The following is a 13,884-nucleotide window of genomic DNA, read 5'->3' as shown; positions in this document are numbered from 1 at the left end:
AAATGTAATGCATTTGTTTCATATACGTTATGTAATTATTTACTTGTAAAATTTTAATTTATATAATCCCGTGTGTTACACGGGCTCTAAGTCTAGTTGTAAATATACTATTTAGTATCACTTTCAAGTTTCTACCCTTATCTCATTATGAACAGTGTTGTAAAAATTTCGAATAGGCATTGATTAATCCTCAAGTAACTGCTAGTCCTCACTTCATTGATTAATTTTGGGCTAGTCGGCTAATTAATTAGTCAACGGTTAAATCAGGCCAAAATCGGTGGTTTCCGGCGAAATTCCGACCAAAATTAACGGTTTCTGGCGAGATTCCAGCAAAAACCAACGGTTTCCAGCGAAATTCTAGCCAAAATATATTTGTGTATGTAAAAAACTGAAAATTACGTATTAAATGTGTGCGTGTATATATAAAAACTGAAAAATATACATTAAAATCCGATCTGATTAATCTCGATTAATCGTTTGTCCCCACCCCACCGCCCGACTAGCGATTTTTACAGCACTAACTATGAATGACAATTTATAAACTTATTAGCAGAAACTAATACTGTAACATTTTCTTTATGAAAGACTTGAAACTAAAATTTATTCCAATGGTTTGAAATAGGTTGAGTCGTCCACAATCCTGACAACTCCACAGGAGTTTTGTAAGGTATTTTCATGACCCCGAATCTTCGTATTAGTCATTTGGTTAGGTTAAACACTTAAAACGGTTAAACCGTTACAATCAAACTGTCAGTGTCTTAATATCATCTTGTAGTTGTCATTAGAGTAAGGAAGGGGGTTTTAAGTTTTAACCCAACCCACTAACTTTTTTGCTTTTGTTTTCTTTTGTAATTTGGGTTGATGGCCCAGTGGATCACCCCATTGGTTTCAAACAAAGTTATATAGCCCAATAAAATACATACTTTTAAAAGAGAATTGGGCTTAACTGAATTATAATAAACTGCAATTACGAATTTTTAAGTTTTGGTTTTAATGAAAATCCGCTAACTTAGTTAAATTAATTTTTTTATCGTAAAAGAAAAGTTTTATAGCCTTTCAATAACTGCATTTAATAAATGATATGCATGTTATTTCCTTTGATGGGTGGTTACTGGTTAGTGATAAGGTGGTTTGGATGTGAAAAAAAAAATGCAATTTATTAGTCACAATAACTTTAACAAACTTAATTTTATTTTGTATTTACTTAACTGATTGGATTTAAGTAAAGAGAATACTCTTAATACATTCAGTTTAATTGGCCGGTGTAGCCGAGCCTACATGATCCAACCCAAATCTCCAAACTATCCAAGCAAAGGTTAAAATACTTGATGAGATCTTTTTCATTTATGAAATTTTTGAGGGTTTGGTTATCCTTTGGATGTTTGAGGGTTAGGTCGTGCTTTGGGGTATGTCCCGGGATCCCTAGTCCCTTGTTCTATGCTATTTTTATTTATGAAAATTTGGCCGGGTTTTCCCCCTTTAACCAAAAAAAAAAAGAAAAGAAAAAAAAAATACTTGATTAATTTGAACTTCTTTATATTTTATCCCGTTAAAATTCATTGGAAATGACGAGTGGAAGTGGGAATAAAATTGATTAATCTAAACTTTTCCCAAAGGCAACGTAACGTGGAAGCTAGAATGATTCGAGTGCATTGATATTATTGGTTTCATAATAAATTATTAAATGCTACAAATTGGATAATATACCATGGAACAAAAAAAAAAAAGAATATCAAGCCGGGTATACTTAAGCTGGATATGCATGTATTTAGTTATGAAATTAGTTTTAAAAAATTTCTTGAATATGAGACAGATATGAAACTTGGTGATATCAGACTCGATTACTTTAAGCCACATACCCGTTAACCCACGCATATACCCGAAAATGTTAAATTTTTATTTTTGTTTTCTCTTAATAACGGTCTAATATCTATTTTGATATAATTTATATTAGATAATTCAATCAGCATTGTTATATGTTATATGATACAGAACTATAGATTGTTGGGTTATCAAGAAGGCTTGGGCGAAAGCAATATAGCAAAGATGAGGATGTTGGAATAGATGAGTGGGAAGACTAGATTGGACCGAATAAGAAATGGGGTTTAAGAATACTTAAGGGACTAGTATATCAGATAAGATAACGAAGGTTAGCCAGGTATGTGACAACATATTTTTTGACGGTTTTTCAAAAACAATCAGATAAAATAAGGAAATGTAGCCAGGTGTGTTAGCTTAAAAATAGCTCAAGAGTGACAACATGCTAGCGTTACGAGAAATCATATAAAGAATATTATTGGTGTTTGCCAATAGCTTCATATGGACGCAATTGTCTTTTGGTATGTCATTATTTCCTAGACTCTAGCATGACAATTATTTGTGGTATGTCATCATGTACCCAATCAAGCTTCCATTTCGATCGTGAATGGTTTAGTTACACGAATCTAAAATGAAAAAAAAGAAATTCTTTAATTTTAATCTTGATTCACGTATGAGAGTTATTGTTGGGTTACACATGTCCCCCGAAGCTTAACAGTTTTCAAATATCGAAATGTAAACACTACCTTTTAATGTATGAAATAATACGTAAATATCGAACCTTTTTGTTTTCGTTCGTGGTATATTCCTAAAGAAGTTACGTCTTATGCTTTTCAACAAAATAAATAAATAATAAGAGAGCACTGCTTTGTGAATAGAGAAAACGTATGATGCAAACTAACCGACATTGCTCTATTAAGGTGAGCCTACCATCTTCAAGAGATATTCTGCCTTACAAGAGTATTTTTGATAACTTATTCTAATATAAATGTACCAATTATAAAAATATAGTTTTAGAAAATATATCTTAAGATAAAAATATAATTTCAAAATATATTTTTTGTCATCTCGCATTTTGAATAGGAAAAATGTGTTAGGTGCATACATTCCTTAGCATGCATTACATATTTTAAAAACCCACAAGAAAAGCAAGCCTACAATCCATTTCACCGTTAGATCGCGAAGTGGGTCTATCACTCTTGGAATATTTTAAAAATAAAGCAAGAAAAACTAACCGCTCTTTATCAACCAAATTAAATCAGGGAGTAGGGGTGTTAATCGGGTCGACCCGATAGGGTTTCGGGTTAATCGGGTCGGGTTAGTCGGGTTTTCCTTAAATAAATATCTAACCCGCAACCCGACCCTATTAAGGTTCGGCTTAGTCGGGCTCGGGTTATTCGGGTTTCGGGTTAGTCGGGTCGGGTTAACCATGTTACTTTATAATTTTAAGTTGTTTTTTGTGTTTGTAACTTATAGGCTGCGAAATTTCTCATTCCACTCGATTTTCAAATTATTTTACAAGTAATTGTCTAATAAATCATATATAGACCTGTAAACGAATCGAATCGACATGAATAAAGGCATGTCCGTGTTCGTTCATTTTACTTTTAGCAAACACAACACTTAATCGAACAAATATTTGTGTTCATGTTCGTTTATTTAAAATCTAAACGAATAGTTCACAACCATAATTAAACAAAGATAAATGAACATGAAGGAATATATATGTACATACATTAACGAACACAATTATACTTAAACAAACATAAATGAACGCATTTATATAAACACAAACAAACAAATATAAAACATATTATGGTGATATAATTTCTAAATGCAAATAATATTTAATAGTTTTCTATTAATATGTAAACGAACATGAATGAACTTAAATGAACGATTATAAACGAACGTTCATAAACATAAATGAACGAGTGAAACATGTGTTCATGTTCATTCGTTTAATTGAATTAACACAACGTAAATGAACGTTTCACTTAACGTTTCATGAACAAACAAAATAATTAACTCATCTATAAAGCTTACAATATTGCCTTTATAGTGCTTATTTCACCATTTCATTATTGTATTTAAAGTTAAGTATCACTACTAATTTGGTTATTCGGGTTAACCCGAAACCCGACTTTTTTCCAAAAATAAACCCGAACCCGACCCTATTAATAATTCGGGTTAACCCGAATAACCCGATTAATACTTTTTGACCCTATTTAACCCGACCCGAATTAGCTTATTCGGGTTCAGGTCGGGTTGGGTTAATCGGGTTCGGGTATTTTGAACACCCCTATCAGGGAGTATTTCTTAAAGGGGTTCATTTTTTTATTTTAAAAACATATCAAGAAAAACTAACCCTCGTTACAAATAACCCTTATCATTCTCGTTCCCATGGAAATTGATAAGATCCTAAATTATTATTATGTTTAATATATATTATTTAAATTTACATATTATCCTTATACTATAACTAAGTTTCCTTACTGTTTATCGTTTTCTATTTTTATGTCTTTGATTTTCCTATAAATTGTAATCATTGTTTAAGAAAGATAATAAGAAAAATTGTCTCAAGTTTGGTTTACCTTCTTCTCTCTTGTTCTTGGTACCTAACATACGCTACGGGTCTATCAGGAGATTGACCATCTCGAATCGGTCACAATCAGAAAGTCACTAACATGACTCGAGAATTTAACATATTTACATAAAACTATTCTACACCAATTAACTCATGTGTATTCTTTTATATAAACTTGTTTATAGAAGGAAATTCATATAAAACGATCTACATAAATTTCATTATGTGAGCAAGTTCGTATAAATTTATTTATACAACTCTATTCATGTAAACCTATACAAATGAACATATTAGCATATTGCTAACTTGCATAACTCTATGTTCAATTCAATATATTATACACGCATATTCTCTCTTTAAAATTATGACCAGGAAGATTGTTTACCTAGACATCAAGGGCTTCGTGATAAACAGATGGTACGGACACCAACGATTTCTGAGCAAGTAAATATGAGTAGAACCGAAGTGCGCCAACGATTTACGTCATGTATGTGATGATCAGGAGCAAATAATTCCTACGATTTTGTGATGACCGAGTAATCATCAAAGATTGATTGGTTATTTTGATAGTGACTTTGTGATGTAATGGAGTGTTGTTTCGAAAGAAGAGATTAAAGATGAAAGGTTCGATAAATCAAGAAGATGATTAAAAGGTTTTTCGGTACGTTTCAAGAACACTAAGAACACAAACTCGAATTACCACAAAGGACATGAAATAAAAGAACCAAGATAAACATGATGTTAGAGCATTCTCATCTTATTTCTCATCCTTATCTCTATAATTACACTAAAAAACACTACATTTATCTCTCATGTTCAATTAAATAATATTTTTTATACCTTTATCATTACAGTTTTTTTTCTCCTCTACTCACAACCATTCTAAAAAATATTAAAAAACAAATAGGGGCAAACAATGTTCCCCAAATGTTTTCCCAAATTTACAAAAAATCACTCATTTTTCTCTCCACCATTTAATTTACACTCACAACCACTCAAACCTCACTCTATAATTTACATACTCTCCTCACATAAATTTAGGGGATGAGATGTGAATGCTCTTAGATGTATGTAATATATGTCCTTACTATCGAAGAATTATGTCTTTATGTCCAAGTCTTTTTAGAAAAGCCTTTGTTTTTGTTGCTTTTTTGCATAGAAGAGGGCCCAAAATAAGTAAAAGAAAAGTGTTATTTTAAATGTTATACGTAGGTGATAGTGTAAAAACTAATAATGATAAGGATATTTTTATAAATAAATATAAAATGAAAGTTTTTATAGATTTGTAAAGATATGATGTGACACATCAGCACTCACGACACCCATAAAATTGTGGATTTATTAAACTTGAACATTATTTTAGAAAAATGTCATTAACTGATTAGAGATTATGTTTAATGATTAATATGAATTTGTTAGCGTTTCTTTAAAAAAGAATAAAAATTTAGATTCCACTATGCATTATTATTATTTATTCGAAGGAAAAACTTTCTAAAGAGCATAATTTATTTTGTAGCTATCTAAATCATTGAAATCGGTTTGGATTCTTTCGACATCTTATCCGTATAACCAACCAATTATTATAGTCCAACACCTTGTTTATTAAAAAATACTAATCCTTTTTACGTTACAAATTAAAAATGACATATTCTTATATGTACCTTAAGGTTAGACGTAGTAGTTTTGACATTTGAACAGGTCCACGTGTTGGATTATAATAATGAAAATCACTGGAGTGGTTATTAACTACTTATTTTTGTGATTGATGTTAACCTTTATGGTCGGTAAATTTCTTTTTTTTGTGTGCGCTTTTTTATGGAAACCGCTTAAACCGTCACTTATAGTTCTACTCGTGGTTTATAGGTGTTTTTAAAAAGATGTGTTTTTTTTGTCTTTTATCTAACCATGACTTATAGCTTTATATGTGGCATATGTGTCTTTTAAAAAAACATGTTTTTTTGTCATTTTATGTTTAATGTATTTTTTAGTTTTAATTTAATTTTAATTATTTTGATTATTGTTTTTTATTTTGTTGTTTTATTAAAAAAATTATTGATTTTTTTATCAAGATTTACAAAAAATTATAACGAAGCAATGTAAATAAACTATATATATACACACACACACAACCATTACAACAAATTTGTACGAATAATAACAAAATGTAGAAATATATCTAAATGACAGCGTCACTAGCGTGGTAACATGTGATGCTTAAATCTTAGGATTAGTGACGATAAAAAACAAAAAAAAAACCACCATCGCGTTCTGACCATGAAGCGAGCACATCGAGCATTAGGCGTGGTCGCGAGGGCAACGACGACGTTGTACAATAAAAAACACAAAAACCACCACTATTACAACGAGTTTGTACATATATCTAAATGACAGCGTCACTAGCGTGGTAACATGTGATGCTTAAATCTTAGGATCAGTGACGATAAAAAACAAAAAAAACCACCATCGCGTTCTGACCATGAAGCGAGCACATCGAGCATTAGGCGTGGTCGCGAGGACAACGACGACGTTGTACAATAAAAAACACAAAAACCACCACTATTACAACGAGTTTGTACAAATAATAACAAAATGTAGAAATATATATAAATGACAGCGTCATCGTGTTAACAGACAATAATTAAATCTTCGAATTTACGTGACAATAAAAAACACAAAAAAAACGTTCTGACCATGAAGCGAACACACCGAGCGTTAGGCGCGGCCGCAAGGACGACGATAGACCGGGATTCAGATGTAGGTTTGATAGCGACGACGGCAACAATGACATTCGTGACCAATATTTTCAGACTCGGCCCGGACGTCGACCCGGATGCCTTACCGGGTCAAAGGACGGACAGACCCGGGAGGGCAGACCGGTGTTTGACCCGGATGACGTCATAAATAATATATATTTATATATCTTATAAAAATAATTAGCCATGTACAATTTCTAATGCACTAATATGTAAAAGTCTAGGGTTATTTTGCTAAAACTATAATTTTGAGGATGAATAATGTAATTTGTATGAAAGAAAAGGTGAAAAGGAAAAAAAAACTAATCTTCTTTCCTATATATCGATATATCTCAATATACCTCATCTAGGGTTAGTTTGTTTTAACACAGCCGCCTCCTTCATCTTCCATATCCTTTATCTCTTCAACTTATTCATCTCTTCATCTTCTTCACTACTTACGTTATGTGATTTGGGACGAGACGAGATTGAAGTTTGTGTGTTTGATGATTTAGAGCAGCAGTGTTATGGAGCGGCGATGGTGGATTATGGAACAGTGGTGGTGGGTTATGAAGTGAATATAGGTTTTAGTTTGTTAGGAGCGCTATTTAGAACTGATTAAACAAAAAAAAGGGAAAATACCAAACTTGCCGGTCCAACCGTCGTGTCACCGGTCCAACAGGTGCCCGCGAGACCCGGCCGGTTCATTAGAAAACGGGCTGTATACGACGACCCAGACCGGTCTTAGTCCCGGGTCGCCAGGCCAGGCCGGGTTTCAAAACATTGTTCGTGATACTACCATTAAGATAAATTTTTGTTATTATTTGTACAAACTCGTTGTAATGGTTGTGTGTATGTATATATCATTTATTTACATTGTTTCGTTATAGTTTTTATAATTGTTAAAAAAGAAAATCAACAAAAAAAAAACTTTTTTTTAATAAAACAACAAAATAAAAAACAATAATTAAAATAAATAAACTTAAATTAAATGTAAAATAAATTAAACATAAAAGAAAAAAAAACGTTTTTTAGAAAATACTCTTAGACCATGTGTAGTCATAACTTTCCACCTCCAGGCATTATGTGCCACGTGGCGCCCAGTCAGAGTTATGGTTTTTTATAAAAACTGGGTGTAGTCATAACTCTCCACCCCAGGCGTTATGCGTCACGTGGCGCCCAGTCACTTTTATTTTGTTATTTTGTTTTTTTATTTTATTGCTTCACCTATTTTAGTAATCTAATATAATTATTATTTTTAGTAATCTAAAATAGAAGTTATATTAATATCCATTTTTCTCACCAACCACCACCACATCCCTATTATCTTGAACCAGATCCGCCATTGAAATTACATACATACATACCACCATAATCTCTCCATTTTTAAGCCTTCTACGATCTATAACTCACCCAACGACTATATTTATTGAAATTCGAGCCATTTCCTGAGTTTTGGGTAAAACGCACAAAAAAAAACCAATCTAAAACGCAAACGCGGAGGGGGGGGGGTGCCCCCGGCGTTATATGGCAAAACGCGGTCATAACGCGTCGAGTACAGATGGTCTTATATGCCACGGACAGCACCTCCATGGCATATCGTGGGGCGTGGTAGACCCTTTTTTTCCGTCTTCTTTTTTTATTTTATTTTAATGATATGTTTCCAACTTAAAACTTTTATTTTGAACTACAAGATATGGAATTGGGTACTACCGAACATTACATTAACATTTTACGTTGAACAAGTTATTAGACTAAATGTCCATAAGTGCTACAATCTTAATAATCTTGTGACCATTAGAAAGCAAAATAATGTAGCATTGCTGCAATAACAAAGAGTTTGAATGTATTGCATATTTTCTTTGAAAAAGAGTTGTTGATGTGAAAAAAGAAAGAAAAAAAAGGAACTAAAATATTTAATAGATGTTTGTACCAAACTATTTTAACAATGTATGAAATCCTGTAAAAATGATTATTTGGGACGTTTTCACTAAATTACCAACGTTGAACAACCTCTAGACATTCTCAACTAGGGTATACTCTAACCCTTATATGGGTTAACATAACATGACATTTTAAAGATGAATTAAATCACTCCCCACTTGTGTTAAGTGTGTTAAAATAGCCCATGGATTATGATTCTAACGGGTTAAAATGAACAATATACATTAAATATGTATTAATTACTAATTGTTTTGTTATTATTTATTTTGGTAATTAAACTAAATGTTTGATTATAAATTAAATATTAATAGGAGAGAGATAGAGTTAAATGAGTTAAAGCATTTCATTTGGATGACATGGAGTGAAAGAGAAAAATGAGTGATGTGAAGCTTATGTAAAGTTAGAATGAGTTAAAATATACCTCATGGCCTAAGTAAGTATATTGACAATACACATAACAGCCGAATGGCAAATTTGACAAACAAAATAAAAAAAGTCTGTTGATTCATTTGAAGAGTTGTTACATGAGTCATGAGGGGGGGGGGGGGGGGGGGGGGTTGTGGATGTGGTGTGATCACTCATCACACACCCCACCCAATCAAATGGTGCCACATCACCAACCCTAAAAAATAAAATAAGATTACATGTGATGGTTTTTTACTAAGGGTGATGGTTGATATACGTCTCCTCACGCTTCATTTTTAAAATATGAGCCTCTTTCTTTCGCTCCTTCGTCTGCGCCATTTCCTCCATCTTAGCCGACTTGTATTCGGCGAAGTTTTCGGCCACCGCATCCTTTCCAAGTTTGACGGTTCCCCACTTTTCTTGCGATTCGGTCGTGTGGGTGTGGGTATGTCTTCGTCGGGATTGTCTTCGGGTTCTTCGTTCAAGTTCATGTTCGGCATGTTGCATGACAAGCCGCCGGTAGACGTCGTGTAGTCCACGGACTCGGAAGTGTGGTGTGATGGTTTTTTAGTATGGTTTCCTACGGCCCTTCCCAACCCCACTTCCCCACTTGTCGCATATCTCGCGTTTTCGTTGAAGTAGGAGCGATTTAACAGGTTCATCAAGATGGTCGTGCGGTTGTAGGAGGAAAGTTAGATCGGCGTTTTTTTGTTTTTCATTCAAATGGTTGATATACGTCTCCTCACGCTTCATTTTTAAAATGAGCCTCTTTCTTTCGCTCCTTCGTCTGCGCCATTTCCTCCATCTTAGCCGACTTGTATTCGGCGAAGTTTTCGGCCACCGCTTCCTTTCCAAGTCTTGACGGTTCCCAATTTTCTTGCGATTCGGCCGTGTGGGTGTGGGTATGTCTTCGTCGGGATTGTCTTCGGGTTCTTCGTTCAAGTTCATGTTCGGCATGTTGCATGACAAGCCGCCGGTAGACGTCGTGTAGTCCCCGGACTCGGAAGTGTGGTGTGATGGTGTTTTACTAGGGTTTCCTACGGCCCTTCCCAACCCCACTTGTTGCATATCTCGCGTTTTCGTTGAAGTAGGAGCGATTTAACAGGTTCATCAAGATGGTCGTGCGGTTGTAGGAGGAAAGTTAGATCGGCGTTTTTTTGTTTTTCATTCAAATGGTTGATATACGTCTCCTCACGCTTCATTTTTAAAATATGAGCCTCTTTCTTTTGCTCCTTCGTCTGCGCCATTTCCTCCATCTTAGCCGACTTGTATTCGGCGAAGTTTTCGGCCACCGCTTCCTTTCCAAGTCTTGACGGTTCCCCACTTTTCTTGCGATTCGGCCGTGTGGGTGTTGGTATGTCTTCGTCGGGATTGTCTTCGGGTTCTTCGTTCAAGTTCATGTTCGGCATGTTGCATGACAAGCCGCCGGTAGACGTCGTGTAGTCCCCGGACTCGGAAGTGTGGTGTGATGGTGTTTTACTAGGGTTTCCTACGGCCCTTCCCAACCCCACTTGTCGCATATCTCGCGTTTTCGTTGAAATATGAGCGATTTAACAGGTTCATCAAGATGGTCGTGCGGTTGTAGGAGGAAAGTTAGATCGGCGTTTTTTTGTTTTTCATTCAAATGGTTGATATACGTCTCCTCACGCTTCATTTTTAAAATATGAGCCTCTTTCTTTCGCTCCTTCGTCTCGACCATTTCCTCCATCTTAGCCGACTTGTATTCGACGAAGTTTTCGGCCACCGCGTCCTTTCCAAGTCTTGACGGTTCCCCACTTTTCTTGCGATTCGGCCGTGTGGGTGTGGGTATGTCTTCGTCGGGATTGTCTTCGGGTTCTTCGTTCAAGTTCATGTTCGGCATGTTGCATGACAAGCCGCCGATAGACGTCGTGTAGTCCCCGGACTCGGAAGTGTGGTGTGATGGTTTTTTACTAGGGTTTCCTACGGCCCTTCTCAACCCCACTTGTCGCATATCTCGCATTTTCGTTGAAGTAGGAGCGATTAAACAGGTTCATCAAGATGGTCGTGTGGTTGTAGGAGGAAAGTTAGATCGGCGTTTTTTTGTTTTTCATTCAAATGGTTGATATACGTCTCCTCACGCTTCATTTTTAAAATATGAGCCTCTTTCTTTCGCTCCTTCGTCTCGACCATTTCCTCCATCTTAGCCGACTTGTATTTGACGAAGTTTTTCGGCCACCGCTTCCTTTCCAAGTCTTGACGGTTCCCCACTTTTCTTGCGATTCGGCCGTGTGGGTGTGTGGTGTGATGATTCCCCGCTTTTTTAGTTACATGTGATGGTTTTTTACTAGGGGTGGTGGTATGGTGTGATGGTTTTTTTTAATAAATACTAAATTAAATAAAAAGAAAACAATATTTTACATTAACTAAAAAATAAAACAAGATTACATTAAACAAAGACAACTAAATTAAAAAAACCGACAAAAAAAAACTACGGCCCTTCCCAACCCCACTTGTCGCATATCTCGCGTTTTCGTTGAAGTATGAGCGATTTAACGGGTTCATCAAGATAGTCGTGCGATTGTGGGAGGAAAGTTAGATCGGCGTTTTTTTGTTTTTCATTCAAATGGTTGATATACGTCTCCTCACGCTTCATTTTTAAAATATGAGCCTCTTTCTTTCGCTCCTTCGTCTCGGCTATTTCCTCCATCTTAGCCGACTTGTATTCGGCGAAGTTTTCGGCCACCGCTTCCTTTCCAAGTCTTGACGGTTCCCCACTTTTCTTGCGATTCGGTCGTGTGGGTGTGGGTATGTCTTCGTCGGGATTGTCTTCGGGTTCTTCGTTCAAGTTCATGTTCGGCATGTTGCATGACAAGCCGCCGGTAGACGTCGTTTAGTCCCCGGACTCGGAAGTTTTTGATCTTTTTGAACAAGATCCTTTCTTCCTTGGAGCCGTTGGTCCGTTCAAATCGACCAACGGAATCGGTACCCACTTCGCGTGACGTCTCGCAATCTGCCACACATCCAAGTGGGGAAAATCCTTACATTTGTAAACTGAGACATACTCGCGCAAAGCGTTCGTTATCATAGTCGCCTCGCTCGCTCCGCTTTGTGGAGTTCGGGTCTACAAAATATATTTATAACAAATTGTAAAAATAAAGTACTAGATTATAAAATAAAGGAAAATTGGATTTTAATAATCCCAACTTATTGCAGTTGGCCGATAATAATCCCAACTTTAAAAATACCTGTCAATGGTCCTAACTTTCACACTATTTGTTTTCATTAGACCTCCGTTAAAAAAAATTTAACGACTTTAAGTTTTTTTCAAATTTTAGATTGATATTTTAGGGTTTTTGATCAGAATGAGAATATGAATCAACTTATGTAAAACTTAACTCGAAATGACGCTTTAAACAGTTTAATTTTTGTTAATTAAAAGTTTAAACATCGTAATTGAAGCATCATTTAGTCATTTGGACCCACCGTTTGATGGTAAGTTTTACATCATCGACTCGTATCCTCATTCCGAACAAAAGCCCTAAAATATCAGTTTGAAATTTGGAAAAAAACTTAACGTCGTTAAGTTTTTTTTAACGGAGGTCCAATGAAAACAAATAGTGTAAAAGTTGGGATCAGTGACAGCTACTTTCAAAGTTGGGATTATTATCGGCCAACTTCATTAAGTTGGGATTATTAAAATCCATTTTTCCTAAAATAAATAAACTAAAATAGTTACCTCTTTGACGTAACAAGCGTTAAATTTTGACATTTTTCGATTCAAATCTCCCCACTTGCCAATCATTTGATCCTTGTTTCGTTCGGTTGCGCCGAGATGTTGCGAGAAATGTTCTTTAATACGTTTCCATAACGCGTCTTTTTTTGTTGGTTTGAGCGTTTTTTTGATTCGAAGCAATGTAAATAAGCCTTGGTCAAGGCGACCTCCTCATCGGCCAACCAACGCCAAGCACCTCTTTGATGCGGCTCCTCATCACCGGATTCATCTTCATCCAAAGTTTGCACATCGTGACGAAAAGCACTTGCAAATTGATGTATAACATCGTTATTGTCTAGGGGATCGACGGACATTTGAGACGGTTGAGAGCCAAACAATTGAGACGGTTGAGAGCCAAACATTTGAGACGGTTGAGACGGTTGAGATCCAAAAGTTTGAAAAGTATTATTTGGGTAATTTTGGGTAGAAAAAGGGGGATTAAAAGGTCGGTTTTGATACGATTGGTTTTGGGACGGTTGATAATAACGTTGTTGTTGGGAAGGTTGTTGTTGGTTTTGGGACGGTTGAAAAGGTTGGGGATAATAAGGTTGTTGTTCGGAAGGTTGGTTTGTGTCGGGTTCGTCTTGTAAGCGAAATCTCGTCGGTTCGCTTAGATTTTGATAATAACGTTGTTGTTGGGAAGGTTGTTGTTGGTTTTGGGACGG

The sequence above is a fragment of the Bidens hawaiensis genome, unplaced genomic scaffold, assembly GCF_021521415.1.
Source record: "Bidens hawaiensis isolate Kalapana, Puna unplaced genomic scaffold, B.hawaiensis_p1.1 tig00015461_1, whole genome shotgun sequence".
Taxonomy (NCBI): Eukaryota; Viridiplantae; Streptophyta; class Magnoliopsida; order Asterales; family Asteraceae; genus Bidens; species Bidens hawaiensis.
The sequence above is the reverse complement of the archived record's forward strand: the minus strand, read 5'-3'. Positions refer to the sequence as shown.